Genomic DNA, 7,251 nt, shown 5'->3' with positions numbered 1-7,251 from the left:
AAGAAAGTAATGAAGAGGCTCAAAATAGGGATGCAGAGGCTTAAGAGGGTGATGTAGAGAGGCTCAAGCGAGTGATGCAGAAGCTCAATAGAGTGATGCAGAGGCTTAAGAGAGTGATGCAGAGGCTTAATAGAGGGGATGCAGAGGCTCAAGAGAGTGATGCAGAGGCTGACGAGAGTGATGCAGAGGCTAAGAGAGGGATGCAGAGGTTCAAGAGAGGGATGCAGAGTGAAGAGGGATGCAGGGGCTCAAGAGAGGGATGCAGAGGCTCAAGAGAAGGATTCAGAGGCTCTTGAGAGTGATGCAGAGGCTGAAGAGAGGGATGCAGAGGCTCATGAGTGGGATGCCTTAGTTCAAGAGAGGGATGCAGAGGCTCAAGAGAGTGATGCAGAGGCTTAAGAGAGGGATGCAGAGGCTCAAGAGAGTGATGCAGAGGCTTAAGAGAATGATGCAGAGGCTCAGAGAATGCTGCAGAGTCTCAAGAAAGGGATGCTGAGGCTCCAGAGAGGGATGCAGAGGCTAAAGAGAGTGATGCAGAGGCTGAAGAGAGAGAGAGATGCAGAATCTTAAGAGAGTGATGCAGAGGCTCAAGAGAGTAATGCAGAGGCTGAAAGAATGATGTAGAGGCTTAAGAGTGGGATGCGGAGCCTCAAGAGAATGAATCAGAGGCTCACGAGAGTGATGCAGAGGATCAAGAGAGGGATGCAGAGGCTTAAGAGAGTGATGAAGAGGCTCAAGAGAGTGATGCAGATGCTCAAGAGAGTGATGTAGAGGCTCAAGAGAGTGATGCAGAGAGTGAGAGGTCATGAGAGTGAGAGTGATGCAGAGGATCAAGAGAGTGATGCAGAGGCTCAAGAGAGTGATGCAGAGGATCAAGAGAGGGAAGCAGAGTCTTAAGAGAGTGATGCAGAGGGCGAAGAGTGATGCAGAGGCTTAGGAGAGTGATGCAGAGGCTGAAGAGAGTGTTGCAGAGGCTCAAGAGAGAGATGCAGAGGCTAAAGAGAGTGATGCAGAGGCTTACTAGAGAGATGCAGAGGATCACGAGAGGGATGCAGAGGCTTAAGTGAGTGATGCAGAGGCTGAAGAGTGTTGCAGAGGCTTAAGAGAGGTATGCAGAGGCTCAAGAGAGTGATGCAGAGGCTCGAGAGAGTGATACAGAGGCTCAAGAGAGTGATGCAGAGGTTCAAGAGAGTGATGCAGAGGCTCAAGAGAGTGATGCAGAGGCTCAAGAGAGTGATGCAGAGGCACAAGAGAGGGATGCAGAGTTTTAAGAGAGTGATGCAGAGGCTCAAGAGAGTGATGCAGAGGCTTAGGAGAGGGATGACGAGGCTCAAAAGAGTGATGAAGAGGCTCAAGAGAAGGATGTAGAGGCTCAAGAGCGTGATGCAAAGGCTCAAGAGAGTGATGCAGAGGCCTAGGAGAATGATGCAGAGGCTCATGAGAGGGATCCAGAGGCTGAAGAGAGTGATGCAGAGGCTCAAGAGAGGGATGCAGAGGCTCAAGAGAGTGATGCAGAGGCTCAAGAGAGTGATGCAGAGGCTTAGGAGAGTAATGCAGAGGCTTAAGAGAGGGATGCAGGGGCTCATGAGAGGGATGCAGAGGCTTAAGAGGGTGATGCAAAGGCTCAAGAGAGGGATGCAGAGGTTCAAGAAAGGGATGCAGTGGCTCAAGAGAGTGATGCAGAGGCTTAAGAGGGTGATGCAAAGGCTCTAGAGTGGGATGCAGAGGCTCATGAGAGAGATGCAGGAGTTCAAGAGAGTGATGCGGAGGCTCAAGAGAGGGATGCAGAGGCTCAAGAGAGGGATGCAGGGGCTCAAGAGAGGGATGCAGAGGTTCAAGCGAGGGATGCAGAGGCTCAAGAGAGGGACGCAGAGGCTCAAGAGAAGGATGCAGAGGCTCAAGTGAGGGATGCAGAGGCAAATGAGAGGGATGCCGAGGCTCTTGAGAGTGATGCCGAGGCTCATGAGAGGGATGCAGAGGCTTAAGAGAGTGATTCAGAGGCTTACGAGAGTGATGAAGAGGCTTAAGAGAGTGATGCATAGGCTCAAGAGAGGGATGCAGAGGCTCATGAGAGGGACGCAGAGGCTCAAGAGAAGGATGCAGAGGCTCAAGTGAGGGATGCAGAGGCACAAGAGAGGGATGCAGAGGCACAAGAGAGGGATGCAGAGGATCAAGAGAGTGATGCAGAGGCTCGAGAGAGTGATGCAGAGGCTTAAGAAAGTAATGAAGAGGCTCAAAATAGGGATGCAGAGGCTTAAGAGGGTGATGCAGAGGCTCAAGAGGGTAAGGCAGAGGCTCAAGAGAGGGATGTAGAGGCTCAAGCGAGTGATGCAGAAGCTCAATAGAGTGATGCAGAGGCTTAAGAGAGTGATGCAGAGGCTCAAGAGAGTGATGCAGAGGCTTAAGAGAGGGATGCAGAGGCTCAAGAGAGTGATGCAGAGGCTTAAGAGAATGATGCAGAGGCTCAGGAGAATGCTGCAGAGTCTCAAGAAAGGGATGCTGAGGCTCCAGAGAGGGATGCAGAGGCTAAAGAGAGTGATGCAGAGGCTGAAGAGAGAGAGAGATGCAGAATCTTAAGAGAGTGATGCAGAGGCTCAAGAGAGTAATGCAGAGGCTGAAAAGAATGATGTAGAGGCTTAAGAGTGGGATGCGGAGCCTCAAGAGAATGAATCAGAGGCTCACGAGAGTGATGCAGAGGATCAAGAGAGGGATGCAGAGGCTTAAGAGAGTGATGAAGAGGCTCAAGAGAGTGATGCAGAGGCTCATGAGAGTGATGCAGAGGATCAGAGAGTGATGCAGAGGCTCAAGAGAGTGATGCAGAGGATCAAGAGAGTGATGCAGAGGCTCAAGAGAGTGATGCAGAGGATCAAGAGAGGGAAGCAGAGTCTTAAGAGAGTGATGCAGAGGGCGAAGAGTGATGCAGAGGCTTAGGAGAGTGATGCAGAGGCTGAAGAGAGTGTTGCAGAGGCTCAAGAGAGAGATGCAGAGGCTAAAGAGAGTGATGCAGAGGCTTACTAGAGTTATGCAGAGGATCACGAGAGGGATGCAGAGGCTTAAGTGAGTGATGCAGAGGCTGAAGAGTGTTGCAGAGGCTTAAGAGAGGTATGCAGAGGCTCAAGAGAGTGATGCAGAGGCTCGAGAGAGTGATACAGAGGCTCAAGAGAGTGATGCAGAGGTTCAAGAGAGTGATGCAGAGGCTCAAGAGAGTGATGCAGAGGCTCAAGAGAGTGATGCAGAGGCACAAGAAGGGATGCAGAGTTTTAAGAGAGTGATGCAGAGGCTCAAGAGAGTGATGCAGAGGCTTAGGAGAGGGATGACGAGGCTCAAAAGAGTGATGAAGAGGCTCAAGAGAAGGATGTAGAGGCTCAAGAGCGTGATGCAAAGGCTCAAGAGAGTGATGCAGAGGCCTAGGAGAATGATGCAGAGGCTCATGAGAGGGATCCAGAGCTGAAGAGAGTGATGCAGAGGCTCAAGAGAGGGATGCAGAGGCTCAAGAGAGTGATGCAGAGGCTCAAGAGAGTGATGCAGAGGCTTAGGAGAGTAATGCAGAGGCTTAAGAGAGGGATGCAGGGGCTCATGAGAGGGATGCAGAGGCTTAAGAGGGTGATGCAAAGGCTCAAGAGAGGGATGCAGAGGTTCAAGAAAGGGATGCAGTGGCTCAAGAGAGTGATGCAGAGGCTTAAGAGGGTGATGCAAAGGCTCTAGAGTGGGATGCAGAGGCTCATGAGAGAGATGCAGGAGTTCAAGAGAGTGATGCGGAGGCTCAAGAGAGGGATGCAGAGGCTCAAGAGAGGGATGCAGGGGCTCAAGAGAGGGATGCAGAGGTTCAAGCGAGGGATGCAGAGGCTCAAGAGAGGGACGCAGAGGCTCAAGAGAAGGATGCAGAGGCTCAAGTGAGGGATGCAGAGGCAAATGAGAGGGATGCCGAGGCTCTTGAGAGTGATGCCGAGGCTCATGAGAGGGATGCAGAGGCTTAAGAGAGTGATTCAGAGGCTTACGAGAGTGATGTAGAGGCTTAAGAGAGTGATGCAGAGGCTCAAGAGAGGGATGCAGAGGCTCATGAGAGGGACGCAGAGGCTCAAGAGAAGGATGCAGAGGCTCAAGTGAGGGATGCAGAGGCACAAGAGAGGGATGCAGAGGCACAAGAGAGGGATGCAGAGGATCAAGAGAGTGATGCAGAGGCTCGAGAGAGTGATGCAGAGGATCAAGAGAGGGATTCAGAGGCTCAAGAGAGGGATTCAGAGGCTTAGGAGAGTGATGCAGAGGCTGAAGAGGGTGTTGCAGAGGCTTAAGAGAGGGATACAGAGGCTCAAGAGAGTGATGCAGAGACTCAAGAGAGTTATGCAGAGGCTCAAGAGAGTGATGCAGAGACTAACGAGAGTGATACAGAGGCTCAAGGCAGGGATGCAGAGGCTTAAGAGAGTGATGCAAAGGCAAAAGAGAGGGATGCAGAGGATCATGAGAGGGATGCAGGAGTTCAAGAGAGGGATGCAGAGGTTCAAGAAAGGGATGCAGAGGATTAAGAAAGTGTTGCAGAGGCTCAAAATAGGGATGCAGAGGCTTAAGAGGGTGAAGAAGAGGCTCAAAAGAGTGATGCAGAGGCTCAAGAGAGGGATGCAGGGGCCCAAGAGAGTGATGCAGATGCTCAAGAGAGGAATGCAGAGGATGAAGCGAGTGATGCATAGGCTCGAGAGAGTGATGCAGAGGCTCAAGAGAGGGATTCAGAGGCTCAAGAGAGGGATTCAGAGGCTTAAGAGAGTGATGCAGAGGCTGAAGAGAATGTTGAAGAGGCTCAAGAGAGGGATGCAGAAGCTCAAGAGAGTGACACAGAGACTCAAGAGAGTTATGCAGAGCCTCAAGAGAATGATGCATAATCTTACAAGAGTGGTGCAGAGGCTCAAGTGAGGGATGTAGAGGCTCTAGAGAGTGATGCGGAAGCTCAAGAGAGTGATACAGAGGCTGAAGAGAGTGTTGCAGAGGCTCAAGAGAGAGATGCAGAGGCTAAAGAGAGTGATGCAGAGGCTTACTAGAGTGATGCAGAGGCTGAAAAGAATGATGTAGAGGCTTAAGAGTGGGATGCGGAGCCTCAAGAGAATGAATCAGAGGCTCACGAGAGTGATGCAGAGGATCAAGAGAGGGATGCAGAGGCTTAAGAGAGTGATGAAGAGGCTCAAGAGAGTGATGCAGATGCTCAAGAGAGTGATGTAGAGGCTCAAGAGAGTGATGCAGAGGCTCATGAGAGTGATGCAGAGGATCAAGAGAGTGATGCAGAGGCTCAAGAGAGTGATGCAGAGGATCAAGAGAGGGAAGCAGAGTCTTAAGAGAGTGATGCAGAGGGCGAAGAGTGATGCAGAGGCTTAGGAGAGTGATGCAGAGGCTGAAGAGAGTGTTGCAGAGGCTCAAGAGAGAGATGCAGAGGCTAAAGAGAGTGATGCAGAGGCTTACTAGAGAGATGCAGAGGATCACGAGAGGGATGCAGAGGCTTAAGTGAGTGATGCAGAGGCTGAAGAGTGTTGCAGAGGCTTAAGAGAGGTATGCAGAGGCTCAAGAGAGTGATGCAGAGGCTCGAGAGAGTGATACAGAGGCTCAAGAGAGTGATGCAGAGGTTCAAGAGAGTGATGCAGAGGCTCAAGAGAGTGATGCAGAGGCTCAAGAGAGTGATGCAGAGGCACAAGAGAGGGATGCAGAGTTTTAAGAGAGTGATGCAGAGGCTCAAGAGAGTGATGCAGAGGCTTAGGAGAGGGATGACGAGGCTCAAAAGAGTGATGAAGAGGCTCAAGAGAAGGATGTAGAGGCTCAAGAGCGTGATGCAAAGGCTCAAGAGAGTGATGCAGAGGCCTAGGAGAATGATGCAGAGGCTCATGAGAGGGATCCAGAGGCTGAAGAGAGTGATGCAGAGGCTCAAGAGAGGATGCAGAGGCTCAAGAGAGTGATGCAGAGGCTCAAGAGAGTGATGCAGAGGCTTAGGAGAGTAATGCAGAGGCTTAAGAGAGGGATGCAGGGGCTCATGAGAGGGATGCAGAGGCTTAAGAGGGTGATGCAAAGGCTCAAGAGAGGGATGCAGAGGTTCAAGAAAGGGATGCAGTGGCTCAAGAGAGTGATGCAGAGGCTTAAGAGGGTGATGCAAAGGCTCTAGAGTGGGATGCAGAGGCTCATGAGAGAGATGCAGGAGTTCAAGAGAGTGATGCGGAGGCTCAAGAGAGGGATGCAGAGGCTCAAGAGAGGGATGCAGGGGCTCAAGAGAGGGATGCAGAGGTTCAAGCGAGGGATGCAGAGGCTCAAGAGAGGGACGCAGAGGCTCAAGAGAAGGATGCAGAGGCTCAAGTGAGGGATGCAGAGGCAAATGAGAGGGATGCCGAGGCTCTTGAGAGTGATGCCGAGGCTCATGAGAGGGATGCAGAGGCTTAAGAGTGATTCAGAGGCTTACGAGAGTGATGAAGAGGCTTAAGAGAGTGATGCATAGGCTCAAGAGAGGGATGCAGAGGCTCATGAGAGGGACGCAGAGGCTCAAGAGAAGGATGCAGAGGCTCAAGTGAGGGATGCAGAGGCACAAGAGAGGGATGCAGAGGCACAAGAGAGGGATGCAGAGGATCAAGAGAGTGATGCAGAGGCTCGAGAGAGTGATGCAGAGGCTTAAGAAAGTAATGAAGAGGCTCAAAATAGGGATGCAGAGGCTTAAGAGGGTGATGCAGAGGCTCAAGAGGGTAAGGCAGAGGCTCAAGAGAGGGATGTAAGGCTCAAGCGAGTGATGCAGAAGCTCAATAGAGTGATGCAGAGGCTTAAGAGAGTGATGCAGAGGCTCAAGAGTGATGCAGAGGCTTAAGAGGGATGCAGAGGCTCAAGAGAGTGATGCAGAGGCTTAAGAGAATGATGCAGAGGCTCAGGAGAATGCTGCAGAGTCTCAAGAAAGGGATGCTGAGGCTCCAGAGAGGGATGCAGAGGCTAAAGAGAGTGATGCAGAGGCTGAAGAGAGAGAGAGTGCAGAATCTTAAGAGAGTGATGCAGAGGCTCAAGAGAGTAATGCAGAGGCTGAAAAGAATGATGTAGAGGCTTAAGAGTGGGATGCGGAGCCTCAAGAGAATGAATCAGAGGCTCACGAGAGTGATGCAGAGGATCAAGAGAGGGATGCAGAGGCTTAAGAGAGTGATGAGAGGCTCAAGAGAGTGATGCAGAGGCTCATGAGAGTGATGCAGAGGATCAAGAGAGTGATGCAGAGGCTCAAGAGAGTGATGCAGAGGATCAAGAGAGTGA

This window comes from Procambarus clarkii, unplaced genomic scaffold (assembly GCF_040958095.1).
Source record: "Procambarus clarkii isolate CNS0578487 unplaced genomic scaffold, FALCON_Pclarkii_2.0 HiC_scaffold_119, whole genome shotgun sequence".
Taxonomy (NCBI): Eukaryota; Metazoa; Arthropoda; class Malacostraca; order Decapoda; family Cambaridae; genus Procambarus; species Procambarus clarkii.
This window is presented reverse-complemented; position numbering follows the sequence as displayed.